Consider the following 19,456-nt stretch of genomic DNA (forward strand, 5'->3'; position numbering starts at 1 on the left):
TCTGTTATTTTGCACTAAGGTACTTTCTACTTAGATCAGTTTGATAAATTAACATGCAATTCCTGATCCTCACACCTACAGTTATTCAGCTGACCCCAAATCAAGATTTGTTCTCAGTCAGCCCAAATTTCTCTTTCTTAGCACTCCTGGAGGGTAATTACCTGCCATTCCCTAGAGGAACTGATTATGGGTTAAGTTTCCTATTCAGAACCCACAGCTCATTAATCCCCATCAAAACAGCCCGGGCAAAGTCATTTTTCTCCAGCAGCAGATTCGGGCCAGCCCCGTGCAGAGACTAAGCCAGCAACTAACTGCCCACTGTGAGATTTGGAAGAATTCGAAAACCTTCACTGGCTGCTAACTAGTTCTCATTTCTTAAAAGAAAAGCAACTCCTACTATTCACCACCTCTGCATTGTATTCTAGAATCAGACAAGGCAGAGGTGGGATAGCATTAAACTCACTGATACTCAGGATAGTCCGGATGGCGAATGGTGGGAAATAAGAAATCCTAGATTGAGGAAGGAAATGAAAGAGAGCACAGGCTGACCTGGGATGCTACCGTTAGGGACAGTGACAGACAAGAGAGCTGGGAAAACACTAGAAACCTGGGATAGATGTGGGGACATAGAAGAGGGTGACCAATGGAAAAATACACAAAGGAATAGCAACTATTTAATATTTTTTTCATGGGATTTTTCTAAAAACCTGAAGGTTAGATGCTTTAAAAAATATTTAATTTGTTTACTCACTAGGATTATTTGTCCTACCTTATAAATGAGATTCTGGTAAGCTAGATTCTGATATTCCTAAAAGGGAACTGATTAAGGCATTGACTAACGTAACCTTTTGTTTTTGTTTAATACAGGAAAGGCAAAATCATTAAGTTTGCTTTAATCTACTGTTATTTTGGTAATAAAGTAGCCAAATAATTTGCTATTCAGAAAATTAGGTATTTCTTTCTTCTGTGTCTTTCATAAAAAATGCTCTATTCTCTTTTCTATTTTTTTTTTATTTTTCCACTGAGATACGAAATGTTCACTTTGGGAAAATGTTCAGAAAAATCCTCTCTTAAAGTATAATTTTAATGTGCTAGAAACTATAATTTGTGCCAAAGAACTACATGATGGGGTCCATTGTGAGATTCTAAATACATTCTGTACGGTTTCTAAATCCTTTTGTGCAATGCATTAGTGTGAAATGTGATTTATTTAATCAAATAGAACCATTACTCACAATGGGAAATGCACAACCCCATATCCGCTGAGAACAGAAAAGAACGTCTAGGGTAAAGGACAGAACAGAGCTGGCATTTTATAAGTGCAAATAAAGAAATAAAAATAAAAAACCTAAACGAGTTTGACTCCTTTTATGCCCAAGATCCCAAAATGGAGTCCATAGCAGAATTCATTATCTAAACTCCCTTTCATGGGGAGCCTTCCCGGGAACTCCTCTCTCCAGAAACTCTGCGGCTTCTCAAGCAAATCAATCTTGCAACCAGAGGTGTGAGAGGAAAATGCAGAACTGCAACCCAGGCTGCCATAGCTTCCTCCCTTTTCACTTACTCGGGGGTCCCCAGCCAGAGTGGTGACAAATGGGCTATGGAACATGCTCACGATGTTGAAAACGCTGCTCAAAGCAGAGCATCCTTAGAGGGTAAGGCCTTGATAAGAATTCATTGGCTCCTTGAAAGGGGTTCTTCTATTCAAGGGGGTGGCGGAACAATAGAAGTCTATACAATCTATTCCAAATAAAATGTTCAAACCCAGGCTCAGAAATCTGAGCATTTCAAATTTCAACTTGGCCGGTTGCTAACTGGGTCAGAGAAAACATTCATTATTCCCAGGCTGTTTTGTGTGTTAACCTGTTGAAAGTGTTACTATTCCCCATTGGAATGGTGAAGAAACAGGCATAGAGAACTTAGCTCTTGCGCAGGTAGGACATTTGGAGCCTGTTTTAAATGTGGGTGGGTGGTTGCACAGTCTAAGCTCTTAGCCAGCACATGGTACAGGCGATGGGGACTGCCTCGTCTTGTTTCAGTTCATTGACCTCTCTTTTATCTCTTATCTGTGAAAAGAAGATAACTGCAGGACCTGTCTCATGGGGTTAAATAAGAACGTGAATGTAGCAAAGTGATGACATCCTGCAACTATTCAGTAAATATAGTTTTATAAGAGGCAAAAGGCCTTTTTTCCAAAGAGCCTTTAGAGAATAACTTACCTCTAAATGCAATTGGATCTCTGAATCTGTGTATTGGCTCAGACTTTCACACCATCTCACCTTAACATCGTTGATAAATGTCTCAAGCCAGAGTCACCTGATATTGCAACTGTCAACTGTTATCACTGCACCTGTGACGGTCCAAGTGTCAATGTGGTATGTGTGTGATTAATAATAGAGATGGGTTATTTAGGTTTAGGGGCCTAGTCTACATTCCCAGGTCTTGAGGTTCAAATAAAATTTCCTCAAATGAGATCTGGGATTCAGCCAATTAGTGACAATCTTGATTCATGCTCAAGACAAGCCATACCTGAAAATTTTTTTAATCAAGTGGTTAGGAAAGGCAATTATTAAAAATCTCTCTCTTGCCCTAACCAGTTTGGCTCAGTGGATAGCATGTCAGCCTGCACACTGAAGGGTTCCAGGTTCGATTCTGGTCAAAGGCATATACCTTGGTTGTGGGCACATCCCTAGTAGGGGGTGTGCAGGAGTCAGCTGATTGATGTTTCTCTCTCATTGATGTTTCTAACTAAAATCAATAAAATATATTTTTGAGGGAAAAGTGATACATATTAACTAAAAAAAAAATCTCTCTTTAATAGCCCTACTACATTGATTCTGTAGAGAGAGTGGCATTCATATTTCAACAAGTAAAATTCTATTTAAAGTGATTTTCAATCAATATTGCATTTACAAGTTTATGTTTGTATATTATATTATTAAAGTAAAGAATCAATCTTGGACAATACTACACCAATGAGTAATAGAGTGAATGACAAATTATTTATGGATCAATATTTTTCATGCAATACTCAAGCCACCTGTAGTGAGCAACATAAATGTGGATGGATTGCCAAATAGAAAAGAAAAAAAAATGAATAGTACACAAATTTACCTTATACTATAGAATTCAAAAGATATTATTCCAATTCAACATAAATCATAGCTTACAAACTATAGTGTTCTTTACTGCCATGGGGAAGCAATTATCAGCAATATGTTATACAGGAGCCAAAAAAGATAAGTAGAAGTTAAGTTAGGTTCAGCATTTGTCAAAATAATAAAATAGGTAAGTACTTACTAAAAAATATTTGCAAAATTGAGATGTATTCAGAAATATTTTTATAAGGAAAATATTATAGAGAAATTGAAAGAATTTTATTGTAATCATCTCAATAATCATTGTCAGTATTTAATAAAAGGACATAATACTGTTCAAATGCATGATTTGCCCTTATAATTGTATAGCAACTATCCTTATTGTATTGTTTATTATCACTGTGTCCTTACATAGGCCTTGTTCCACCATCTATAAAGTGGAATTAACAAAAGGATTTTCCTCTATATATAATTTCTTTTACAGTTTACATTCAATATCATTATGTATTAGTTTCAGGTATACAGACTAGCTGTTAGGTAATCATATATTTTACAAAGTATTCCCTAATATTCCCAGTACCTCTGGCACCATACATAGTTATTATATTACTGACTATATTCCCTATGTTGCTCATTATAACCCCATAACCATCTGTAACTACTAATTTGTACTTCATAATCCCTTTACCTTTTTCACATAGTCCTCCAACACCCATCCCCTCTGGCAACAAGCCAGTCTGGTCTCTGTGTCTATGAGTCTGTCCAATTTTGCCTGTTCAACTTATTTTGTTCTTTAAATTCCACGTACAAGTGAAATGCTATCTGTTTTATTATGTCATGAAGATTAAATGGGTTAATGTATTTGAAGAACTTAAAAATGGGGCTGGAGATATAGTAAATTTTCAAAAATGTAGATTACCAACATCATCCCCAGCATCTCCTCATAAAAGCTTTTAGTATGAGTAGAAGCAACATCTTTCACTGCATTTTTGTCAATCACAGAAAGCGGGTAGTTATGGATACCATGTAGGCGGTGGCATCCTGTTAAACGTTTAACCGCTGGCATTGCTGGTGCAGAGGGGGAGCCCGATTTGTAGTGTTTGCTGATTCCCATGTGTAATTTCAAACTCCCCATGAGACACCGTTGAAAGTGGAGCTGAGAGGAGGATGAGCACAATGGACTCTGATGAATCAGTAAAGCAGCCACCAGCACACCACTGCATCCAGCCCCGCCTTTGTCTCTTTCACACAAATATGTGTTTTTACAATCAAGAGGAATACACTTCCCAACTGAAAGATTTGGTGATAGAGAAGAGAGGTATGGGAATTAGATTATATAGGCATCCACACTGAAACTCTCAATGTGGAATTCTAGTCACAGCTAACCTTACTCAGATTAAGCTCCCATGAGGTGAGTTCAGCAGGAGAATGGGTAAGGAAACTGTTTGTGAATTGGAGGAACAAAATTAAGATAAACCATCAGAACATTTTACAAGAATTCAGAGAAATATATTATTTGCAAAGCACTGCCTTGCCTGTTAGGAGAATATCTATTGGATATAATGCCAGCCTATTGCCTCTGCCTTCAGTTAGCTGATATTTCTATTGAGATAGTAAAGGATAGACATTCAGTAAGTTAGAAATATAAAAGCAGTTCACAATGCCATTAAGAAAATGTCCAAGGACAAACCAAATCTTCATAAAATTCTAAGTTACTTCTAGAAAACTTTTAAAAAATCACTTAAATTATTATGAAAACTCAGAAAGGCACATTAAGACTAAAAGCAAAGAGAAAAAAATAAGCAAAAATACACCTTCCTCCGTTTGAAGAAAACTTTTTTTCCTACAAATCAATAAGGAGCTACACTTTAGGGATTATATTTTTATGCTTCAAACTCAAACACTCATATTTGGTTGAAGACTGTGGCCTCTGAGGAATCTTAAGAAGTTAGTTAAGCAACTCTGAGTTTGAGTCAGGGGGATTTAACAATAAGTTATACAGTTAGCAAAAGAATCATGGGGTCTGCAGTGACAGCTGTGGGATGTATTTACAGATCATTTATATTCACCGGAGTGTTATTTATATGAGCAAAATATTTCCAAATAAAAAACATATTGTCTAAATAAGAAATAATTATCTTTCACGGGACAGATTACTCATATATAAAATGATAGGATTCTATGAAATGGCATAGTGTTGATGCTCAATACATTACTTTGAGAATAATATTTAAAATAACTCAAAAAGGCAATAAAATATATCAGAATGGGAAATAGTCTAAAACTATAACAATAACAGCTAAGTTGCCGAGGGCCAATGGAAACCATTGTGGACACCCCCAATACATTCTCCATTGGTAGGGTTTACGTTTATATCTCTGTGGGCTGAATGACAACTCATTATGGTTTTTTAAAAACATGTGTAGTAATATTGTTACTGTTAGTTTCTCTTCCTCACATTTTCATCCTTTATATGTTGCAAAATCATAACAGTGGTGCTAAGGGAAATGATTATCTGAGGGGTTTCCAGGTCAAAAGCAATGGAAAAATCTTAGCTTGAGCTTCAGGAAGTCCTCATACTCAAGATTTTTAGAGTGGGAATTGTACATCCTCTGTGGTTTTGAGAGATAAAAATGATTTCTCAATAATTTTCCAAGAATAAATTCACAACATATGAGCCACAGAGCTAAATGTATTTGAAACAAAATGTGAATCTGATTTTAGATTTTTTAAAGGAATATTTCATTTATTTAAATTATTATTTCAATGACTCCCAGATGATTGGCAAGAGGATAATATTTTAAATCCAAGATGTGATGAAGTTGGCCTTCAGCCTTTGGAAACTTGCTTAGGCCAAAGATATCCGGATGTGATGCCAAAGGAAGTTATCCCTATGATCTGAAAGCTATCTCAGATTAGTTTTCAGAGGTACTACCTTTACCAATTCCTAATAGCATGTCTGTTCGGAAAAACAAATTCAAGTAAGTTGTTCTCAACAATTTTAACTAAAGGTGTGAAATCAATAGCTATATATCTGTTTTAAACAAGGAGTGGTCCACAAGTTTGAATCCTTAAAAGTGTACTTCGTGTCTGAATTATTTTTAAGTTAAAAAGTATCAATGTGATGGCATTTCCAGTGAGCGCATAAATATGTTTGCAATTCTTATGGCAGCATTTATGTTTATTAACATTAGAGTTTCTGAGTGGAATTCGGAGACTACAATGAAAGTTAATTTGAATCTAAATTTATCCAACTTGATGACTTTGCCCCAGAGAAATTGTTGGGAGTAAATTTAGAAGAAAGCTTGGAAAGCTGTGTTTCTTGATTTACGTTTTTTCTTTGCTCTTCTAACATCCCCCCTCCACACACATCTTTTGGCAGTGATATTGACATAACATGATGATGCAATTTAATGCAAAATAAGTATAAGGTTCTCCAAAAAAATAAAATTTTATCTCAAAGAAATGTGTTCAGGCAAATTTTGTTACACAACAAAGGCAAAAAGGTTTATTGAATCTCCCCTAGTGAAAGGAAAAAAAAAATAGCACAATATGGTTGTCTTTATTTATAACTAGAGGCCAGGTGCGTGAAAATGCATGCACTCAAGGGAGTCCTTCAGCCCGGCCTGTGCCCTCTTGCAGTCCTGGACCCCTCGGGGGATGTCTGACTGACAACTTAGGCCCGCTCCCTATGGGATCAGGCCTAAGCTGGCAGTCAGACATCACTCTGGCAGCCCAGGAGCCATTGGGTATGTCCCACTAACGACTTAGTTGAACATCCTTAGTGCTGCCATGGAGGTATCTCCCGCCACTGCCATTGCACTGGCCAGCCATGAACCAGCTTCTGGCTGAGCAGCACTCCCCTTATGGAAGTACTATGACCACCAGGGGGAAGCTCCCCTGGTGGTCAATGTCCATCATAGCAACCGGTCATTCCACCTTTAGGGTAAATTTGCATATTATCCTTTTATTATATAGGATTAGCATTATTTCTTTAAGCATATTGTAGCAGCACCCTGGCTGGTGTGGCTCAGGTTGTTGCATCTAATCCCAAGAGATGAAAAGTTGCTGGTTCGATTCCCAGTATGAGCCCTTACCTGGAAGAGAGTGTGCAGGAGGCAGCTCAAAGATATTACGCTCTCATATTGATGTTTCCCTCTCTCTCCCCCTCTCCTTTCCTCTCTCTCTAATATATATTTCATAGCAACAAGTCCAAAGAAATTAGGTATTTTTTCCAAAGCCACAGATCATAATACAGATCAAGTTTCTCAATAGCATGGACTATTTATTTCTTTTGTATTTTATAGGGTTGATCATAATAAAAATATAAAATTTACCACAATTCTGGGACTGCAAATATTTTGTGTAATGATTTTCTATAATAGCAATTAGACTAAACAGAAATAAATCAGCATTGCTCTTTCAAAACTGACACTACAATTGTGTTAAAAATGAATCTTTACTGACCTTTATTCTCATTCTGTTGTGCTTCTTAGCAACCCAGAATTCAAGCCTTCTCATCTTGATTACCTAGTTCACAAACTCCCCAAGCATTAAGCCACATAATGAGGTCATAATATCCCTCTTGGCTTCTTAAAATATTCGTAAGTTAGAAGTAGAGAGCAGAGAAACAAAAAGTGTAAATCAAAGGAGGAAAATGAGATGCTATAATAATTACTTTGCATTTTTCAACCATAACTATTCAATAGAGTTCCTTTCTTCTTTCTCCCCTTACAATGTCATTACTAAAAACCTCCCCATGGAGAAAGAAAATATATAACTCATGCATATGGAGTAGTGTTCAAATCATCAAAGACCAAAGACATTCAATTAAAATATTTTTGTGATAAGTATATGGATAATTGGTCCGAAGGTTGTAGGTTATTGTTAAGCTGATTAACATTATTGTTAAGCTGATAAGTATATGGAGAGGTAGAGATAGGAATAATACTCTCTGGGTAGGTATGTGCACACTGTTGATGGCTAATGTCCATTGTAACTGTCCATCTCATACCATCTCTCTTCTTTATTTGGCTGATACAATATGAACAGAGGTAACATGTTGTTTCTAGGAAAGGCATCCAATTGCCAGAGCAAGCAATCCTTTATCCTTGCTGAAATTATCTGGAAGCCTATATTAAGAAGAATTTCCATCTGTCCTGGCCCTCAATGTCTTGAAAGCATGTTTCCCTGCTGACCCATAATCAGCGAACAACATGAGAAGGAAATTAAAAAACAAAAAACAAAAAACAAGAAATCAAAGAACATTTATTTGGAATAGTTCTTTAACTCTGACTCAAAGAAGATAATGGATGACGAGGTAGCTTGAATGCTTAATTCCCTTTCTTTATCATCTTTCTCACTGTAAATCAATTTCTAACCAATAACCAAGGACAGTGGTCAGCAAACTATGGCTCAGCAAGCCACATGCAGCTCTTTGGCTCCTTGAGTGTGGCTCTTTCACAAAATAATATGGCTTGAGTGAATCTATTTTGAAGAAGTGGCGTTAGAAGAAGTTTAAGTATTAAAAATTTGGCTCTCAAAAGAAAGTTCAATTGTTGTACTGTTGATATTTGGCTCTGTTGACAAATGGGTTTGCCAACCATAGTCCTAGGAGATAGCATTAGTCCCTGGAAGCCTAATAGCTTATGAGTAAAAGGGAAACATCCAAATCCCAGGTCTAAAATCTCAAGGTCAGACTGGAAATCCTTTGTTCCTCTCTGAGTAATGTGCTAGTATCTTGAGATGAGCCCTTGAGCTCACCACTGTCTGGACATAGCATTCCAGATGACATCTACCACAAAAATTTGATGAAATTGAAAATGTTATCATGAAATAATCATTATTTTCATATTAATAAAACAAAAAAGCCCAACCTATCAAAGTCCATATATCTATCATATATAACTATATATTTATACAGTAGTGTCTTACAGTAATTTATAAGAGTTGAAAAGGTGAATGTAGACATATATGATAAATAAGAGTATCAGAACAAAGAATTAAAACCACTCAATTCTATTTAAGCTAAACATTAGCTAAACTTTACATAATTCACTGAGCAATGTGTTTTTGGGTTTATAGGTTAAAAAAAAGTTCAGATATGAAAAGAATTACAAGTGAAAACAAGTTCTATTAATGTTCCAATCAAATAAAAGCACAGAAAAGTACTGTTCACTTTGTTCTCACTTTCATATAGTTTAATTAGGTTGTCAAAATTAAAGTGAGGTTCAACACAAGTCAGATTTCCTCCTTTCACAGGTAGCAGGCAAGATTTTTCTTTGAGTTTTATAAGTCGTTACTGACAAAAAGAGTACTGATGAAGAGCTGAATTAGAACATTCAAAGAGTCCTTTATTTGTGAAGCTATAAAATATACTTAGCTATTTATATGCACAGATATTTGAGAGATGAATTGCATGTCCTACCTAAGAACTCAGAAAGATTATTAGCTATAAAAAGGAAAATAAAAGCTATATTATCTAATTTACCAAGACTTACCTTGGTTCCAATATGTTGTTTCTCCTGTGTCTTTTTAAAAAAAACTTTTATTAAAGTCTTTTTTTGTAATAGTATAAGTGAGCTCCACTCAATTCATAATACAAACTTAGAATTATATTAGCTCTATGCTAATTTGTTAAATCATTATGGCCATGCTGAAAGATGTACCTCTAGTGTTATGGCATATCCATTGAGTTTTATTTACAGCTTTTAACTTTAACACTTAGAAATATTCTTATTAGAAAGTAAAGGAGAAGTTGAAATTCTTTGAATAAAACCAACAAAGCCAATTACTCTAAATGTGAGTCATTTCTAACATGCCAGCTGTCAGGGTTTGTTTGTGGTTTTTTTTTAAGTGTCCCCAAAATTTAATAAAAAATAATAAATAAATAAATAAATAAATAAATAAATAAATAAGTGTCCATTCCTCAGATGGTTATAGAAAGCTTATCTATCTGTTGTTTTCACTTGCTCTGAAGAGGTTCATGTGAAGTTTGGGGTGTTTCAATGTCTTATTTTTGCTTTTTCCCTATCCTCTCTTTTGAACTAGTGATGTCTTTGAAGTGCATGGGAAACACTAATCAATCTTCTGTCTGTTCCTACTTCCTTCTACAACTTTTCGACCTGATCCTCCCTCTTTTTCCCATCACTTTCCCCCTCCACCTTTTTTTTTTTACTCTCCCTCCTTTCCTGCTTCTCCTTTTCTTCCTCCTCCTCCCCCATTGTTCCTCCCTTCCTTTCTCACTGTGATGCCAGATGACTAATTCCTGTTTTAGTGACACTATCAATGACTAGGAAAATGAAAACAAGCAAATGACTAGGAAAATGAAACAAGCAAACTGCTGATTTGAGCTTTGTTGGTAGTTTTGCAGATAAATCAACATGGCTTATTTAGAATTTTATATGCAACTTGCATTAGCCAAAATCAAGAAATAAATATAGCAAAGAACCTTTCATTATGCATGTGGCGTGCATATGCTACATTCACATGCCCAAATTTAGACAGCTTGAAAATTATACAAGAAAACATTAACAGTTATACATTTAATATCTTTCAGATAAAAGATGCTTTTTTACCAACTGAATGGAGTAAAATGTAATTTTCACGTGAAATCCATGACTTGGGAAAAGGGAAACATTAATAGATGGTTACCATGTAATTGTGCTCAACTAAGGGAAGTCTCTGTTCTTTTCTGTAAAGTTTTATTCCCAGAGCAGAGAGTTGCTATTGCTGTCTCCTGCTGCAAAACACCCTCATTTCATTGAAGAATATTTGCATATGTAAAGCTGCCTACCTAAACACACTGAGGTCTCAAAAGAATGCTAATTACTAAATGTAAGATGTTGGATACTAAGTCCAGTGGTTTTAAATCACTGCCAATTTCTTTTCATGCATTTTGGGAAAAACTATGGTAAATGTGCCCAAGGATAAACAGAAAATAAACCCTCCAACACTAGTGATGGCTGTAGTAGTCCTACCTCTAAGTTATCATTAACAGGTGTGACTTCAATCTTCTGGGATCAATCACAGAGATTGAGGCCAGTTCACCTCTCCTCATAGAAAAGGACTTTATTAGTGAGGCCTTTTTAATTTTTCAACTCCTATCACATTCCTTCTTCAACAATAACTCATACATACTAAAGAAGAGTTGAGGAACTGCTCTTTAACCATAACTTTATATCCATCAAAAGTCTGAGTTCTGTGGGTCTAATGGAAGCTTGACAAAGTTTCTGTAACCAAGGAATGTTCTCTAAATTCCCAAACTGAGTCTAAGCAAATTCATCCTCTTTAAGTGTCCTCCTCCATTGCCCACACCTAAGCATGATTAAAATCAAGTTCTAATCCAAGGATCATCTTAGAAGTTGCTAATTTGGCACCACACCTAGAATTTACTATTTATCAATATGTATCACTTTTCTAAGGAAGAAGAGAGTCAGAATGAAAGAAATCCCCTAAAATCAAGAGTTATTCCTGGCACGGCTCCTCATCACCCCCTTCCTCATGTTGGATTTATACAAACTACTGTTCACTTAAAGGCCATTAATGACAAATGCCTGCAATATCACATAAACTCAAAATGAAAATGAGTTTAAGTTGGAAATGACTTAAAACATTTATGTTAAAAACAGAGTCAAAATGAAGCACAAAACTTGTGTGAATTTTTAAAAAGACATGATCTCAATTCATTTTTAACTTGTTTATTTTTCACTTTAGCAAACTACTTCAGGCTGTGTCCTAATCTGGAAGAAATGATCTTTATACAATCATCCCGTTAGGATAATTTTATGAAAAATTTTGCAAAGTTCTGGTAACTTTCATTTACTACAAATTATTGAAAATTGCAGATTGCTACAAAATTAGCTTATTATGTCTTGTTCTGATATAAAATTGTTCAGCTTATTTGCTCAGTTATTATTCTATACAGTTGCATTCTTGAGAAAGAAAAGGAATTTGTCTTAAACATATAAGAAGACAACTAGAGCAAGAGGACACTTAATTGTTGCAAACTGAATGATTCTACCAAATATTACAATTTGACCTGAACTTATGGTTATAAATAATGCTTATGTCCTTCCTATTTATAATTATAGCTGCTCCTGAAAAGATTTTTTTGGGGGGGTGATTAGATACTCCCCTATAATTTTCCTACCGGCATATAATGAAAGCAAAGTTCACAACATATATTAACAAAGCATTCATTATCCAGCAAGCCCCAGTTTATACAGCCTGATCTGTAAATCTCCTGAATCCTATTATTTTGAGACAGACATAACAATCTTCCTGAGGGAGGATTTGATGACCCTGGGCTTGTCTAGAATTAGACAATGAGAAGCCAAGTTCTTGTTACAAGATCCTTAAGGGATTCTCATTGCCTGAGGTTGACCTTCCTAGATTTTTGTATTTTAGTCAGTGCATGTATCTCGAAAAGTCTTTAATTTCACCAATGAAAGCTGTCATTACTAATAAACAATAGTCAGTGTGTTAATTAAGGGTTCTATTAGCAGAAGTCTGAAATATTGTCCAAGGTCCAGAAAACCAGTGTTTCTACAAAATACCTCAGGAGGGTAGCCATTCTGAAATAATGTTAACTAACAAAATGGAAAGTGGAATTGCTGTTAAAGCAGCCTGGAAGTGAAACCTGAACTAACTTGTACTTTAAATTCACACTGTTTATGCTGAAATCTTTTAAAGTAAATTGCCGGTGTTATATATCAATACACTTTGCTTTTCCTTTTGACTTCCTTCTACTCTATGATCTTTATTTTCCACATTTTTCAATATTTTTTCAAAATATTGTTGTTATAGAAAAAGAAAAATATGAACAGATTAATATAAACAAAAACTCCATTTTCTACGCAATAGTTGTTACCATCATCCAAAGGGAATTGACTTAGTTTGTTGAAGGAAGATTCACCATAGTAACAAGCAGAATGACTTTGCATACATCATAAAAGTGGATCTTGTTGTTGTTTCAGAATAGGATAGAAGTATTTCTGGATTTGGCATGATTGCTAATGAGGTGAAACCTTAAAATATTGAAATAAGCCATGCTTCAAACACACTAAGGGTTTCATTTACTTACTGAATGAAAATCATTAACATTTCCAAAGTTCGTCTGAGGGGGAAATAGAGTTGATATGGATTTAATGATATCTATACAAATTTGGCAGTTAATACTTACCTTGGACATTTTCTTTTTTTTTTCCTTTGCTTATATCTTTAAATTTACACAAGAAGAAATGGCATTTAACTATCATGTGAAAATGGCTACTCAGCATGTGGTCTGCTAGCCCTTCTCTGGAAACTTGTTAGAGAAGCAAATTCTCCCCTCAGTTTGAGGGAACTGGGATATCTGGGGAAGGTCAGCAATGAAAGCTTGAACAAGCCCCCCAGATGACTCTGATGGCCATTAAAGAGTGAGAGACTCTGGTCTAAAGGTCATTGAGTTTTGCCAGTCTCTTCTCAGTAATGAAATAAATCCATTAAAGTGAAAGCTCTTAGCCATTTAAAATATTTGATTAATCACTTCACTCTTGCTGTATGATGACTAGCATAAAATTTACAATGGTGATAACCTTCCAAAGAAAGCAATGCTCACATGGTTTATGGCTAATATATAGGTTAAAAACCTGGGGAAGTGAGACTAGGAGAGAGAGAGAAGGGCTTTTCTGCTGGTCTGAGATGTTCCTCTGGAAAGGATTATCATTAATTTTATCTCAAATGCTCATGATGTGTCTTGAGTCCTCTCCATCGTTAAATATTAGATTTGGAGCTTCATAAAATCTTATCATGGGAACAACAGTTTCTATAATAATTTTTAAAATAATACCAAGTAAGTTAAATCAATTTTAAAGACTCAGATCCATGATTTATATGATCTTATAAATATGGGAGGCATTTAAATTGGTGACAATGTGATCCAATATAAACAAACTAATACATATTTTACTATACTTTCTGGAATTCAAGTTGATTAAAAAATTAGATTAGATGGTTTAATGTGCATTATCCTTAAGACTGATCTCTTAAGTGGCTTGAATATTAATCATCAGGATAACAGAGGAAGCACTAGGTTTCTAGGAGAAAAAGAAACCAAGCTTTGAAATTAATTGAGTTATAAATGTTTTACTTCCACTGATCCCAAAGTTATTCAATTAAAGGTTTTATAATGACTGATTGGTTTAATATGAAATACTCATAAGGCTTGCCTATAATTATTTACACTTGAAAAAAGTATTCATTAGTCTTGCACAGAAGCCCGGTGCACAACATTGGTGCACGGGAGGGTGGGAGAGGGTCTTCAGCCTGACCTGTGCCTCTCACAGTCCAGGACCCCTTGGGGGATGTCTGCATGCCAGCTTAGGCCCACTCCACCATTGCTGCACTCACCAGCCATGAGCCTGGCTTCTGATTAAGTGGTGCTCCCCCTGTGGGAGTACACTGACTAATAGGGGAAAGCTTCTGCATTAAGCATCTGCCCCCTGATGGTCAGTGTGCATCATAGTGACCAGTTGTTCCACCATTCAGTTGATTTGCATATTAGGCTTTTATTATATAGGATTTGTTTTCAGTCCTCTGGGGCTTGATGTCATGTTGGTGTCAAATTTCCCCTTACCTTCTCATTATCTGTGATTCCTATTTTGATCAGGGGACAATACATATCCAGACATATGAATCTGATTGCATTCCCCAGATGTACATGGAAACCTAATTGATTAACTCTATGTAATGCTTTCTTGCTATATATGTGTGTGTGCCTGGCTTTGGCAAATTGGTCATTGGTGTCTTATGCAGTACCTAAAGTGATAAATAATATTTTATCCTGGAAAAGTAGCTGCATAGATAGAAGGGCCAGAGGATATTAAATCAAACAAAACTTGATCAGAATACTGATTCTGATCTTTGTTAGTTGTAATCCTGAGACAAATTATTTCTTAGATTTTAAATTTATTAAATTTAAAATTATTTGAAAAAAATAAAATCTTTGTGCAGATTCAGACAGACAATGAATGTGAATCACTTGGTAAAATGCCTAATATAATACAATCACTTGGTAAAATGCCTAATACAAAATGATATTTATTATATTACTAGCCTGGATTATAAGCATAATGGTACATTATTCAGGATAAATAATTTTGATGCCTTTTAAAAAATGCCTTGACTATATCAGTATTATAAAGGTTTGAGTCATAAAATAAAACCAACTTTCAAATCTCTTATATATCTTCCTCTGGGTCATCCAGAGGGAAGAATATCTAAGCTCTTAGCTTTATATACTCCCATATATTTTGATCATTCACTTGTCTATTTATTGGTAATTACAATTGCTCACATAGCTCTAGTTATGCAGATAATGAGGATACCTCCAATTAAGTCTCTCTCACAGGGTTAGGCATGCAATGAAAACATTTTATTCTTAACAGTTCCATACCATCTTTCTAGAACAATATACCTAAATTATACTAACAAAATAGTAGGTACATGATATACCTCATTGAAAGTATACTCTTACAAGCCTCAATATTGTCTTCTAATATTTATTATCAAGTTGATCAAATAACATATGAAGACTAATTAGTAAATATATATTATTCATATATGTGCCTTATTTTTCTGAGTTACCAGTCAAGGAATAAAATTTGTTATTTAAGTAAAGTATCAATCAAAAAGCATGAAAAGGAATCTATAAACAATTTCAATTCAGTGTAGAACAATTGATAACTTCCAAAGTAAGCATTTCAAGGAGAGAAGTTATTTGGGCAAACAATAATGTCTGATTAAAAGAAAAATGTATCACTAGCCAGTTTGGTTCAGTGGATAGAGCATCAGCCTGCAGATTGAAGGGTCCCCAGTTCAATTCTGGTCACGGGCACATGCCTCGGTTGTTGACTTGATCCCCAGAAGAGGATGTGTAGGAGGCAGCTAATTGCTGATTCTCTCTTATCATTGATGTTTCTGTCTCCCTCCCTTCCTCTCAGAAATCAATAAAAATACAAATAAATAAATAATAAAAGAAAAATGTAGACTTAAATGTTTACTTTTATTTGTTTTAATAATGATTTTTAAAAGTATACTGCCAAGTAAAAATTGGCAGAATGTTATTTTATTTTCAAAAAAGGGAAACTTTATCCAAAGAGGAAGGATCTATTTAGTGATTTTTGACCGAGTATACTGCATGAAAGAACAAAATGTCTCTGAAAACTTAGATGTTTATAGGGTTGGACTTTTTGGCTCAAATGTTGTTGAAATATGCCAAATAGGTATTTTGAAAATGTGTTTTATTCTGTATCCAGCCAGGAAGCATATTTAGTATGGTTGTGTTTGAAAAAATATAATAAGTTAGGACATCGTGTGTATTTTTTCTATGTTGTGACTTTTCTGTAGTATCAACAGATCAGGAATTTCTCCTTTCTGACCTAGCACTTGGGAATAATATGTACAGCCCAATGATCAAGAACACAGTATAAGTTACATATAAGATTTATCCTTAGAACACCAGCATCCTTTAGGGAAAGGGTCTTATATTTCTGAGGACAGAGGAGTAGAAGGGTAGGGTCTGCTAAAACACTGACCAGAATGGAGATAGAATAGAATAATCACTCCTGACACTCAATGTCTAAGAGTGGAGAGGAAGCTTATTCCAAAGAGAAAAACTGCTCAAGCTCCTTCCTATAGGTCTAAAGAAAGAGAAAAGATAAACAGCAAAAGAAATATAAATGTGGTTTTCTGTTCTCATCAAAAGCTTCACCTACTCTCTCAATAGCCCTATTCTGTCCATTCAGTTCTACAATAGAGGTTTCTCATGGTCTATGATATGATAAAAGAAAGAAAAGGCAGAAAAGATGAAAAGAAGGAAGGAAGAAGGAAGGAAGGAAGGAAGGAAGGAAGGAAGGAAGGAAGGAAGGAAGGAAGGAAGGGAATAAGGAAGGAAGGAAGGAAGGGAATAAGGAAGGAAGGAAAGGAGGGAATAAGGAAGGAAAGGAAGGAGGGAAAAAGGAAGGAAGGGAGGGATGGAGGGAAGAAGGGAAGGAGGAAGGGAGGGAGGGAAAAAAGGGAGGGAGGGAAGGAGGGAGGAAGGAAAAGGTGAACTGTTGAGTGGTGAATCTGTACAGATAAAATATGGCTAAAGCTTACAGATTGAGTGGAACAGGAAGATGCGTGCTGAAGAGAGAAAATCAATGCCCCAAAGGAGTTTAGCAGATTTAAAGTATTCTTAAAGTAGATGCTGATGCTGCCGAAATCGGTTTGGCTCAGTGGTAGAGCGTAGGTCTGTGGACTGAAAGGTTCCGGGTTCGATTCCGATCAAGGGCATGTACATTGGCTGTGGGCACATCCCCTGTGGGGGATGTGCAGGAGGTGGCTGGTCGATGTTTCTCTCTCATCGACGTTTCTGGCTCTCTATCTCTCTCCCTTCCTCTGTAAAAAAAAAAAAAAAAAAAAAAAAAAAAAAAAAAAAAAAAAAGTAGATGCTGATGCTGTAATGAAAGATGTTCATGAAATAGAAACTATGGTGGTTCCCACACATTCTGAAGAGAAGGCCCAGTTTGTGGTGAAAAATGACAAAGACGACATAAAAAGGGAGACTGAAATTAAGAAACGAAAAGAGTCTTCTAGACCAGCATGGACAGTGCTCCACGGGGATGAATCAGAGGCAAACAAAAAGGCTGATGGCCAAGTGCGGAAAAGGGAAGGGGAAAGCAAAGCAAAAGCAGTGAAGTTGGTGAAGGATTTGGTCAGTTAAACATAAAAAGGTGACGAATGCCATGTGGCGCAAATCTTTGATTAGAATGTATACACCGATTTCAGCTTCCACCAAAAGAGAACTTTGTTTTCATTTTTTAACTGGGCCTCTCTCTTCAATTCAAACCCAACATAACACCTCAACTCTATTTGGGAAACTTGAATAAAATATGTTCCTTGATAAATGAAAGCTACACTGATATTTTAATTGGATGCTGTCTGATATGCAGGAATTATAAGACACCAAAATTCTATCAAATATTAATGTGGTTGTGGGTATTAGTGATAAGATAAATGATATACTATCAATAACTCGAGGTTTAAAGAAACAAACTATATAGTGTTATTTTAAAATGTAATGTCAGTGGCTCTTACAAGCAGTACTTATTTGGAGTTTTGATTTTGTATAATTCATAATAAAAGGTATTTTGTTTAGATCTGAAAAAAAGGAAGGAAGGAAGAAAGGAAGAAAGGAAGGAAGGAAGGAAGGGAGGAAGAGAGGAAGGGAGGGAGAAAGGGAAGGAGAAAAGAAGGAAGAAAGAAGACAAACTTATTTCTTCATCTATATTTCACAAATATGAGAAAACAAACTTACAAAATGTTAATGAATTTCATTAATTTTAAAAAAATATATTTTATTGATTTTTTTACAGAGAGGAAGGGAGAGGGAGAGAGAGTTAGAAATGTCGATGAGAGAGAAACATCGACCAACTGCTTCCTGCACATCCCCCTTCTGGGGATGTGCCCGCAACCAAGGTACATGCCCTTGACCGGAATCGAACCTAGGACCTTTCAGTCCACAGCCCGACGCTCTACCACTGAGCCAAACCGGTTTCGGCATTTGACATCTTTAAGATTGTTTTTCTTTAAAAACAGATCTGTTGTAGAACTTGCTTTCACCAAATTCTAACTATAAATTCATCATTATACAGATGGAAGACTCTTGAGAATCACAGAGAGAATCCCCCAGTTGTGAGTCTTTTGCAAGTGCTGCTGGTTCACTGACCTCGTAGCAAACTTTGCTGAGACGTGGATTAGGGTCACGGGAAGAGGCACTCACCTAGTGGGGCGGCCAGCAGCACATATCTGCACTGCCATGAGGCTTTGCACAGGACTCAGCCCAGCAGCAGACACGGGAGCTGACTGTGGCCATGGTTTCCTGAAGGACTGTGTTTCCGAGGGAGAAGAGCACAGTGCCTGCGTGCTTCCTGGAACTGGCTGCCTGGGCCAACATTTCACCACTGCCTCTAGCAGTCCCCTAGAGTGAACTGCCTAACCTCTTTGCACTTCAGGTTTCTCACCTTTCAAGTGAGAATAATAATAATACCACCCACTTCATGAAGTCATTGTGAGGGTGAGAGAAGACTTGAAATGGTGCATGGCCTCCAGTTAGTGCTCTGTGAATATCAGATATTTTTACTGTCACATGTCTATATGATGAGCTCTCCAAGGTCATATATGGCCCCTTACTTTCTGCTATATTTTATTAAGGAAATGTTATGCTATAGTTTTGTTGGGAAATGTTAGATTCTGAGTTCTTGGGATATTTTCCTCATGAATTCCAAGGATGCATTCTCTTGTTCCATTTGACCCGTGGCTTCTTGATTCTAGGA

The sequence above is a fragment of the Pipistrellus kuhlii genome, unplaced genomic scaffold (genome assembly GCF_014108245.1).
Source record: "Pipistrellus kuhlii isolate mPipKuh1 unplaced genomic scaffold, mPipKuh1.p scaffold_m20_p_10, whole genome shotgun sequence".
Classification (NCBI taxonomy): domain Eukaryota; kingdom Metazoa; phylum Chordata; class Mammalia; order Chiroptera; family Vespertilionidae; genus Pipistrellus; species Pipistrellus kuhlii.